The sequence below is a fragment of the Rattus rattus genome, chromosome 7 (genome assembly GCF_011064425.1).
Source record: "Rattus rattus isolate New Zealand chromosome 7, Rrattus_CSIRO_v1, whole genome shotgun sequence".
Taxonomy (NCBI): domain Eukaryota; kingdom Metazoa; phylum Chordata; class Mammalia; order Rodentia; family Muridae; genus Rattus; species Rattus rattus.
Window position 1 is genome coordinate 93,226,766 of NC_046160.1, and position 11,478 is coordinate 93,238,243.

At 45.7% G+C, this 11,478-nt stretch overlaps 1 pseudogene; it reads left to right on the forward strand.

The window, feature by feature from the left end:
• Positions 1–5,704: 5,704 nt before the first annotated feature.
• On the forward strand, positions 5,705–7,272 carry LOC116905792 (annotated as a pseudogene).
• Positions 7,273–11,478: the final 4,206 nt, after the last annotated feature.

Genomic DNA, 11,478 nt, shown 5'->3' on the forward strand with positions numbered 1-11,478 from the left:
CAGAGGCTGTATTTATATATGGAAATGCCTATTTGAGAACTAGGAATATGATTTTGAATGATTTACTCACTTCACGTGCATGCGTGTTTTGCCAGCATGCATGTCTGTGCACCACATGTGTCTGGTGCCCAGGCAGCCCAGAAGAGGCTGTCAGATCCCCTAGAACTGGAGTTTCTAATGGTTGTGAGCCACCACGTAGGTGCTGGTGGCTTCACCCAGGTCCTCTGCAAGAGCAGCCAGGGCCCTTAACCTCTGAGCCATCTCTCCAGCCCCAGGGGTAGGGTTTTTAAACAAAAGGCTAATGCCAATGAGGACTATTTGTGTTGGTTTATTTCACCACCAATTTTCATTACCAGCACAACGTCCAGAGTAAATCAAAACTCTACTAATGGGTGCAGCCCAAATGATCCAAATGATCTGGGATAAGGTATTTTATGACTGACACGGACGAACCTGCCATCAAATAGCCACCCGACCCTGTTCAAACTCAAAAGTACTAGTCCTGTGTCTGTTCAGTCCCAGTGTCCTGAGACTGAAAGCCACATACCAGAAGACTGAAATGGACAGTCTGACAGTGGAGGACTGGAGTGGGGCTCTATGCATGTTCTCATTCCTTACCATGAGCTTGGCAATCAGCACCAGGGCCTTGGGGCAGCTTTCCCACCTGGCCTGCCCTCTGTGATAGAAGCAACACAGGAGCAAGCAAACTGGGGATAAGAACAACTTGAGAAACCACAACCTTAGCTCTTGAGATTCACAAAAAATGAAAAATATTAGACGAGTAGGTTGGTAAGGGTTGAATATGGGTCATAGGCCCACCTGCTTCCCCCCACCACAATTCTGTGGCTGCTCATCATCTGCTGGGAGAAGAAGCTTGTGAATAGCACCAACCATAAGTATAAACTACCGCTTCCTGTGGAGATGGGCTTTGTGGAAAAAGAGCTTGCTCTCCCCCTCCAAAGAGGTCTTATGTATCCCCAGGCTGGCTTCACACTCCCTAAGTAGACAAGGATAATCTTGCATTTCTTTGTCCTAAATTTGTTTTTATTTATGCTTTCCCGAATGACCATCTGTGCGTACCCTGTGCATGGCCCTCAGAGGCCAGAGGATGATTTCAGAGTCCCTTCCAGCAGTGTTACAGATGATTGTTAGATACCGTGTGGGTGCTAGGACTCAAACCTGGACTTCGGGAAACCAGTGCTGTTAACTGCCGAGACATCTCTCTAGTCAGGATCTTAAACTTTGCATCTTCCTAGCTCCACCTCCTAGATGCTGCGAGTCCAGGCACGTGCTACTGGGTCTTGGTTTACACAATACTAGGGACCAACCCCAGGGCTTCATACTTGCTACTCTACAGCCAAGGCACATTGCCAGCCCCAGATATTTGTACTGCTTGAAGATTTTGCTTTTATATTCATGAATGTCTGTCTGCGTGCGTCTCGGTGCACCACAAACGTGCCTGCTACCCATGGAAGCTGGAGGATCTTCTGGATGGCTGGTCATGAACCACCATGTGGATGCTAAGCCTTCCCCCTAAACGTCTGCAAGAACGGCAAATGCTCTTACCCACTAAGGCGCCTCTCCAGCATCTACACTTTTATTCTTTATTTTATTTTGGTCTTTCAAGACAGGGTTTCTCTGTGTAGTCCAGGCTGTCCTGGAATTCACTCTGTAGACCAGGCTGGCCTCAAACCCAGAGATCCACCTGCTTTTGCCTCCTGAGTGCTGGGATTAAAGGTGTGTGTCACCTCTCAGCTTTTATTTTTATTTTTTAACATGCTATGGATTCTTTGTGAATTCTACATCATGTACTCCAGTCCCATTCATTTCCCTAACACTTCGTATCCACCCTCTTCCCTTGCAACTGCCTCCTCCCCAATAAAAGAAAAGAAAAAAACAACAATAAGAGAAAAGTACATCTTGTGGAAGCTGTAGTGTGTCACAGTGTGCCACAGTGTGTCCCAGTGTGTCCTAGTGTGTCCCAGTGTGTCCTAGTGTGTCCCAGTGTGTCCCAGTGTGTCACACAGTGTGCCCTTTTGTCCACACTTCTTTACTTACGAATGTTCATTGCAATGAGTCATTGGTCTGTTTTGAGGACTCTGGCTTCTGCTACTACTCTATTAGTACTGAATCCTCACTGACCACCCAGCAATTTTTATTTTATGTGCATGAGTGTTTTGCTTGTATGTATGTGAGTGCACTGTGGTATCTGGAACAAGAGTTATAGATGGTTGTAAGACACTGTCTGAGTGTTGGGAACCAACCCGAGTTCCCTGCAAGAGTAGCAAGTGCTCTTAACCATTGAATTATCTCTCTGCCCCAGCCCCCACATAACTTTAAAATAAGCTTCCTTCTTCACCTCCACCCTTTACTTTTGACTTAGTTGGCCTGCTGTAAATGAGTAACTGGACTTGAACTTGGACCTGAGTGTGGTGACAGTCCCAAGGGTGTTTCAAGAGTTAAGCTCAAGAGTCTGGTGTGGTAGTTCACCTATAACCCAGAACTCAGGAGACAGAGACAGGACTGTTGTAAATTCAAGGTTTGCCTGAGCTACATAGTAAGGCTGTGTCTCAACAAAACAAAACACAAAAGAATCAAGAACAAAAAGCCAAACTTCAGGACCAAAGGAGCTATGAGCTAGGAAAAAAAGAATATATGCCTGTCGAAGGGAAGATTATGAACCACCATTTTGATACTGGAAACTGAATCTGAATCCTTTGGAAAATAGACAAATCCTTAAGTGCTGAACCATGTCTCCAGTCTGAGTCACCCATTTCATAAAGCCACTCTTGTGACCATAAAGCTACTGTTTTAACTGCGGTTGCCCATTTGGAGTATAAGGGTCAAGACTGAAGGATTCTACATCTTGTTTATACAAGTAAAACACTGCCTTCTGCCAGCACACCTGATGTGATTGATTTGTGCCAATAAAGAATTACACCTGTAAAGTATCAAATCAAAGGAAAAACACAGGACACCAGACATGCCTTTCCCCTGGGACATATAAAATCGAGCCCACCAAGACTGAGAAGATCAAGTCAGAAGACTGACTTATTCCTTGGGTGTTCGTTGGGATGGTTGAGTCGTGATTGTCGACTTGATATAATAATGGAGTCACCTGGGGATGGAATCTCAATGAGGAATGATCTGGATTGGGTTAGCCTGTGAGGATGCCTATAAGGCATCTTCTTAACTGGGCTAATTGAGGTGGGTGGCCCTATTTTGAATGTCAGCAGCACCGTTTCATGGCTGAATCCAGGAGTGAGTGAGGCAGAGAGAGGGAGCTGGGCACTCACATTCACATCCTCTTATTCATTGTTCTCACTTGACTGTAGGTAAAATGTTAGCCTTCCCCACAATGATGGACTGAAACCTGGAATTGTAAGCCAAATAATGCCTTTCTTGCTTAGGTTATTTTTGTCAGGGCATTTTATCACGGAACAAGAAAGACAACTAAGACATTAATCGTGATTCATAAGCCTCGTCCAGGAAAGTTACCAGAGCAAAAGACCTCCACATTGACCCAGGGCTTCCAGTCAAGGGCACTGTGCCCTGCCTGGACACTTGGACACATGGAGACCATTTCAAAATGACACCCAACACTGTCTACCACCAGGACTTGCATTTGGCAACTCAGTGTCCTACACATGTCCAGGTTGCTAAATCTTATCTGGTCCTGTGTGGTGGCTTTTTCTGGTATGAAGGGGGGAACTCCTGGTTTCCTTGGAGACTCAGTAATGTCATGTGATGTTTTTCTGGAAGCTGTCTGAGAGGATTTTTTGCTGAGAACAGGCACATGGTGTTTTTCTGGAAGGGACACTTGAGAAGATACATGGTGTTTGGAAAGGGTATAAGTATGACCCAACAGACAGTGGACGACATTCTGACCCTGGTTCGGCTTGCCGGTCTTCACTGAGGACACTGGCATTGGTTCATCTTGCTTTCTTTGCTGGTCTTCTCTTGTGACTTCATAGAGAAGAGCACACCAAAGAACTTCTGGAGGTGTTCTGGGTGCTTCAACAGACTCATGCCAATTGGTAGAGCCTTGCAGTTGCTTTTAGATCAACTTCAAGTCTCAACTTCTAGTGTTGCTTCAGACCAGAGAAACTTTAATTCCCTTCTGCTTACTGTATAAGCCTATTTATAGGCTCTATATTTTTTTAAGATTTATTTATTTATTTTATGTATACGAGTACACTTCAGACACACCGGAAGAGGGCATCGGATCCCATTACAGATGGTTGTGAGCCACCATGTGGTTGCTGGGATTTGAACTCAGGACCTCTGGAAGAGCAGTCAGTGCTCTTAACTGCTATCTCTCCAGCCTTTAGGCTCTAATTTTTATCACACTACACTAACAATTCCCAGAAGTCCCCTGTCAACCACGTTCAAAGATCACAAGAAATTGTCCTGGCAAGACTTACACGTCTTTAATCACTTGTTCATTTATCTCCCTTAACTTCTCTCTTCTTGGGAGCTCAATACCTGCTGCATCTACCATCCGGCCCTCTGCCTCTCATCTTAACTCTTCGTATCAGTTTTGAACCTCGGGAAGAAACCCCACATGGTTTGCACAAAATCTGGATGTTCTCTTTTATCTTTAAAAACAATTGGGCGCCATCTGTAACATATATTTTCTACCATCCCACTTTAAACTCCGGGCAAACCATGCTACCAGCACCCTCCAGGGAGTCACCCTGGATCCAAGGATGAAACATACACATTAACTTTTTTTTTTTTTTTTTTTTTTTTTTTTTCGGAGCTGAGGACCGAATCCAGGGCCTTGCGCTTGCTAGGCAAGCGCTCTACCACTGAGCTAAATCCCCAACCCCTACATTAACTTATTTTTAATATGCTTTAGCTCAGTGTCTGGGCCCTTCTAAGCCTTCCTCAGCTATCAGGCCCTTCTTTTTACTACCAGCTCAGCGTCTCTAAATCTTCCCTCAGCTTATTTTCCTGTTTCTAATCTCCCACCTGCTACCCTAGGCTCAGTCAAAGAAGCAGCCAATGGCCACTCTACCCAAGATCTCACATGGCCGGTGGCTCTTTCTCCCTCAGAATCATAGCAAATTCTTTTCTCTCTCCTCTATCTGCTAGCCTACCTTCAGTAACCTGGAAGTCCTGCCTATTCTTCCCAACCATTGGCTGCTAGCAACTTTATTGATTGATCAAGAACCAATAGGAAAACAGGACCTTCAGTGTTCATTGAAGATTCCTGATCAAAGCATCAGAACCATCCCTACAGGGCATGATTGTCTACATTTTAAATCTTAACACTTGGGGAGTCCTAGGCAGGAGGATTGCTGCAAATTTGAGACTGACTATGCTACATATTGAATTCCAGGCTTTTCTAAGCTGCAGAGTAAAACTCTGACTAGGAAAAGGAAGGGGAATGGGAGAGATGGCTCAATGGCCCAGAGCATGTAGTGTTTTTGCAGAGGAACTGACACAGAGTGTTTTTGCAGAGGAATTGAAATCAGTTCCCAGCACCCACCTGTAATTCTAGCTCCAGAAGATCCAACATCCTACTCTGAACTCCATAGGAACACATGTACACACACACACACACACACACACACACACACACACACACACACACACACACACACACACGCTTTAAAAATAAGAAAAAAAGAAGGCGGGCTTGGCCAGCCAGGCGGGTCGACTGCTCCCGCGCCACTCGGACGGGGCCCAGCGTCTGGCCTCGCGATGGAAGCTCCTGTGGCGGCGCCGAGCATGTCAGCATCCTCGAGGGAACCACATCCCTGAAATCCGGAGAAAACCCTGTCCACTCACTCTCTACTCCTGCTTTGGGGTCACCGTTGCCTGTCGAGCCCTTAGTCCCATAGTATCACCCTAGTTGAACAAAGAAGCGGGACAATGATACTGACTTCAGTGCTGGGCAGCAGCCCTCAGAGCGGGTCTTAACTTTGGCCCCTCTTAGGGTCCTCACTGTCATTCCGGGTTCGCTCAACATCAGTCACTGATACACACCATGTAGAGCTGGCCAGGGAACGGTCCAAGACTGTTACCTCCTTTTACAACCAGTCAGCTATTGATGTGGTAGCAGAGAAGCCCTCAGTCCGCCTCACTCCCACCATGATGCTCTATTCTGGTCGCTCACAGGATGGCCACCTTCGGAAAAGTGGCCGCTACTTGCAGCAAGAGTTACCGGTGAGGATCGCTCACCGCATCAAGGGCTTCCGTAGTCTTCCTTTCATCATTGGTTGCAACCCTACCATACTGCATGTGCACGAGCTATACATCCGGGCCTTCCAGAAGCTGACAGACTTCCCTCCGATCAAGGACCAGGCAGACGAGGCCCAGTATTGCCAGCTGGTGTGACAGTTGCTAGATGACCACAAGGATGTGGTGACCCTGTTAGCTGAGGGTCTTCGTGAGAGCCGGAAACACATAGAGGATGAAAAGCTGGTCCGGTACTTCCTGGATAAAACACTAACGTCCAGACTCACCACTTGGCGCTGCATGAAGACAAGCCTGATTTTGTTGGCATCATCTGCACTCGTCTGTCACCCAAGACGATTATTGAGAAGTGGGTGGATTTTGCCAGACACCTGTGTGAGCACAAGTATGGCAATGCCCCTCGAGTCCGCATCAATGGGCACGTGGCTGCCGGTTTCCCCTCCATTCCTATGCCGCTGGACTATATCCTGCCTGAGCTGCTCAAGAACGCCGTGAGAGCCACAATGGGGAGTCACCTAGACACGCCCTACAATGTTCCTGATGTGGTCATCACCATCGCCAATATGATGTCGATCTTATCATCAGGATCTCAGACCGGGGTGGAGGAATCGCTCATAAGGACCTGGATCGAGTCATGGACTACCACTTCACCACAGCCGAGGCCAGCACCCAGAACCCCCAAATCGGCCCCCTCTTCGGCCACCTGGATGTGCACAGTGGACCTATGCATGGCTTTGGCTTCCGGTTGCCCACGTCCAGGGCCTATGTGGAGTATCTCGGTGGCTCCCTGCACCTGCAATCCCTGCAGGGCATTGGCACAGATGTCTACCTACGACTCCGCCACATTGATGGCCGGGAGGAAAGCTTCAGAATTTGATGGTGGATTTTGGCCAGCTAGCCTGCCACACTCCCCGTAGGACCTACTGGGCCTGGCAGGGGGCCGCTGTGCTCCACACACTGCTGCTTCGTGGAGCTTAGGGCCTCAGACAGGTGGACTTAGATGGAGCTGAGCACCACTCCTCCTCAACAGGGCTCATTGCTTTCTGCCTCCTGGTCTCGGAGGGGAGGAAGCAGGTGAGTTCAAGGTAAGCTGTGTCTACATAGTGACCAGCCAGACCTGCATAGAGAGACTCTGTCTCAGAAAGAAGAGGAGGAGGAAGAGAAGAGAAAAAAGGGTGTTTCCTTAGTATGTGTAAGGTTATGACTACAAAAATAAATACATAAAAAAACAAGCAAGCCAAGAATAAGAGTAATCTTAGCACTGGGAAGGCTGAGGTGAGAAGGTAGCAGGTTCAAGACCAGCCTAGGTTACATATGGGAGTTATGGGCTAGCTTGAGCAACACAGCTGTGTCAAAATTAGAAAATTAAACCAAAACTAACCAATCAAACGAAATCCCCTCTAAATTGCTATAATTTTGTCCTTTAGAAGATTAGACAAAATATTTCAGGCATGTAGAAATAATATTTTTGAGTTTAAAGGGATAACTATGTGGAACACAGAACACAATACCCCTGTCGTAGGACCTTGGCATGCTGAGTACTTTGAAGTAAAGGACATCAGAAGGACCTCAGATCACAGTCTCTTTCTACCCCCTCATCTCCTACAGCCCCTTTCCTTTCTGAGAATCCAGAATTCCTCTTTCCAAAGCTAGTCCATGGAGACTATAGTGATTTCTATATCTTTAGAATGCATTGTGTTAGAATGTTTGACTTTAAAAATTTGTTGAGTTGCTGGCTTAAGTTTCTCAAAAAAAAATGTTTTTTTAATGCGTTTTGGCTGGGGATTAGGACAGAAATTCCAACAGTTACTGAAATGGCCCTAACCATACGTTTGGTGTTTTGTACTACATATTTATATGAAGTGGTGTTCTCGGCATTGGCAGTCATAAAATCAAAGCATCAACCCTGAAAAATGCTGAGGATTTCCGTCCTACTTCGCTTCTCTAGTGCTGTGATAAAACGCTAACCAGAGGCGTCTTCATGGGGGTTCTGTTGCTGTAAGGAAAACGGATGACCAAAACATGGTCATCATCAAAGGAACATCAAAGGAGCTGGTCAGGACAGGAGCCTGGAGGAAGGAGCTGAGGCAGAGGCCATGGAGGGGTGCTGCCTACTGGCTTGCTTTTTATTGCTCACTCAGTCTGCTCTCTTATAGAACTCAGGCCGCCAGCTCAGGAGTGGCCCTGCCCCAACAATCACTAAGAAAATTCCCCACGAGCTTGCCTATATCCCAATCTTATGGAGGCGTTTTCTCAGTTGAGGCTTCCTCCTTTCAGATAACTCTAGCTTGTGTCAGGCTGACATAAAACTGGCCAGCCCAGCAACCAATGTGGGGAAGAAAGGATCCATCACTGAGGGGAGTCAACCAGGGACCATGGAGGAAGCTGCTTGTTTTCTTGCTGTAAATGGCTTGCTTAGCTATCATTCTTTCTTTTTAGACATTATTATTTTATGTGTATGGTTGTTTTGCTTGGCTATAAGTATTTGTACCATGTGTATCCCTGGTACCAGAGAAGATTAGAAGAAATGTTGAATACTCTGGAACTGGAGTTACAGATAATTATGAGCCACTATATTGGTGCTAGGAATTAAACTCAGGGCCTTGCAAGAGCCACAGTGCTTTTTTTTTTTTTTTTTTTTTTTTGGATCTGGGGACCGAACCCAGGGCCTTGGGTTGCTAGGGCAAGCGCTCTACCACTGAGCTAAATCCCCAACCCGAGCCACAGTGCTCTTAATCAATTAGTTATCTCCTTAGTCCCACAGTTGCTTTCTCATGCAACCCAGGACCACCTGCCTAGGAGTAGTACCACCCACAGTGGGCTGGGCCCTCCTACACCAATCCATAATCAAGAGAAAGCACTACAGACATGCCCACAGGCTGATCTGATGGAACCAATTCCTCTACTGAGGATTTTTTATTCCTAGATCTCTCTAGTTTGGGTCAAGTTTACAAAAAGTAATACAATGTTCTTCACAGGCAGTATCAAATATGCAGCTAAGATTTAATTCTTCATATAAAATTAATCAATCCAATTAATGTGCAAATTTACTTTAATTTTTTTTGACCAAGTCAGCTCAGTCGGTCAATGGGCTCTCCAGGGAGGGAGCAAGGATTGAAAAGAAAAGACAATTAAGACAACACTGTAACATGACCCCAGCCAGTTCTGAAGCTGAGGCCGGTTTATTTTTTTCCAACCTGCTTTTATATTATTCTAGGTACATACAAAGAATATAGTCAGTCCTAAGGTGTAAACAAAGTAGTCAAGGAACAAACAAGACAATAATCAAAGTAACCAAACAAGGCAATAAACAAAATCCTGTGGTTACTATGTTTCGGGGTTTATCAGGATGACCAAGATACAAGGAATATAATACATTTCTCAGTTGTATTTACCTTGAGCCTACTTCGTTGTCCAGGCCCAACGTCAAATTCTTGCCCAATTCCTAGAAGCAGCCCCAAAAGCTCTCCACAATTTTTAATAAATGGTAAAATTACATGTATGCCAAATAATTATTTTTAACGTAAATTTTTTGTTTGTCATCAGTAAACATTTGATTTGTATACTTATAGCAGGCCGGGTGTGGTGGCACATACTTTAGTCTCTAGCACTGGAGAGGCAGAGGCACACACATTGCTGTGAGTTCAAGGCTAGTCTGAGCTGTATAAGAAAGCTGAGCAAGCTTGCCAGTGGCAGTCCTTCAGTTTCTGCCTGCAGGTTCTTGCCCTGGTTTCTCTCAGTGATGGATTATCCTGTGGAACTATCAGCTGAAATAAACCTTTACTTTCCTAAGTTGTTTGGTCAGGCTGTTTTACCTCAGTAATAAAAAAAAGCAAAGCCATTTAAAGAACCACAGCCTTGCCAGGCGTGACAGTCTAGTAATAACTGGCTGCTTTTGCTAAGAGCACAAGATGTCTTTATTAAACCAGCAGGGGGAGACAAATGTGCTGGGTATCCCCTAAGAATAAAGGCCTTTAAACTTGGAGTTAGTGTTGCTATGGAGACTGCTGAACTACTTTAGAAATAAGCACGTAGATTGGCATCAGGTGTTTATATAAAAATGGATCTGGGAAGGAACAAGGTCTAGATATTTGCATACTCCAGTGTCACGGTTAAGAATACAGTGTTAGACAGTCGTGCCACTGTATGAAACATTCAATATGTCCATTTAATCATACTGTAAACTTGTGCTTACAACAAAGAATTCAAATCCTTCTCTCTCCCCTAGCTTGCAGTGTCTGTGGAGGCAAGAAGCATCTGATTCTTCAGAAGCTGGGGTTACTGGCTATGAATAAAACTCTGCAAAAACTCAGGTCCTCCGTGTCCTCAGAACTGCAGCGCCATCAGAACCATCAACCATTATTTACTATTAAGCCATGAGTAGCTCCTTGATATTTTTGGACTTGTTTTAGCCTCCTTTTAATTTAGAGTGGCCAAAATGTTTTTTGACATATTTGGCCTTTAATAACCAGGCCTCTCATTGTTCACGCAAAGAATTGAAGACAGGCTGGAGAGGTAGCTCAACAATCAAGAGCACGTATTTTTGCAAAGGGCTTGGGTTCAATTCCAAGCACTCACATGGTGGTTCACAAAGGTCTGTAGTAACTCCAGTTCCAGTAAATCCTATATCCAGTTCTGACTTCCCTGGGCACCATGAATGCATGTGGCGCACAAACATATATAGAGGCAAAACACTCACACACATTAAAAAAAAATCTGAAAAAGAAATAAAATTTTGTTTAAAAAATTAAAAACACCTAGAAAGTAATCGCTTGGTAAATTCTATCTTCCCCTAAAGATCCAAGGTAGATGAGTCTTTAAAAAGTCAGACTCAGAGGATACTGAGTCTCGACTGTAATGTTTCTAGGATGTTAAGCTTTGAGATAGAAAGCTGCAGATGGATGCTGGCCTGGTGTGGGTTAGCAGAGGACCCCGGGTGCGGCCAGACCATGGCCAGAGCCTACTCTTCAGTCGAGATAGCTAGCGCCTGGGGCGGGTACATGTGTCAAGTTCCCAAGTTCCACTGAGGTCTCCAACCTGGCAAGGACCGCCGCTTCCCGGGAAAGCACACAGGTGCCACTCTGATCAGCGGCTTTATGGTATTCGCCCTCTTGGCTTAGGCATCTGAGGCGTGTCCAGGGAAAGAGAGGACACGTCCACTGGTGACTCAACAGCGGGCGTGTCCCAGGCTAAAGAGAGCAGTGGTCCTCCGAGAAGGTGCACCGGGGGCTGGTTGGGGGAGTGTCCGAGAGATGCTTACGTCACAGGGCGGAG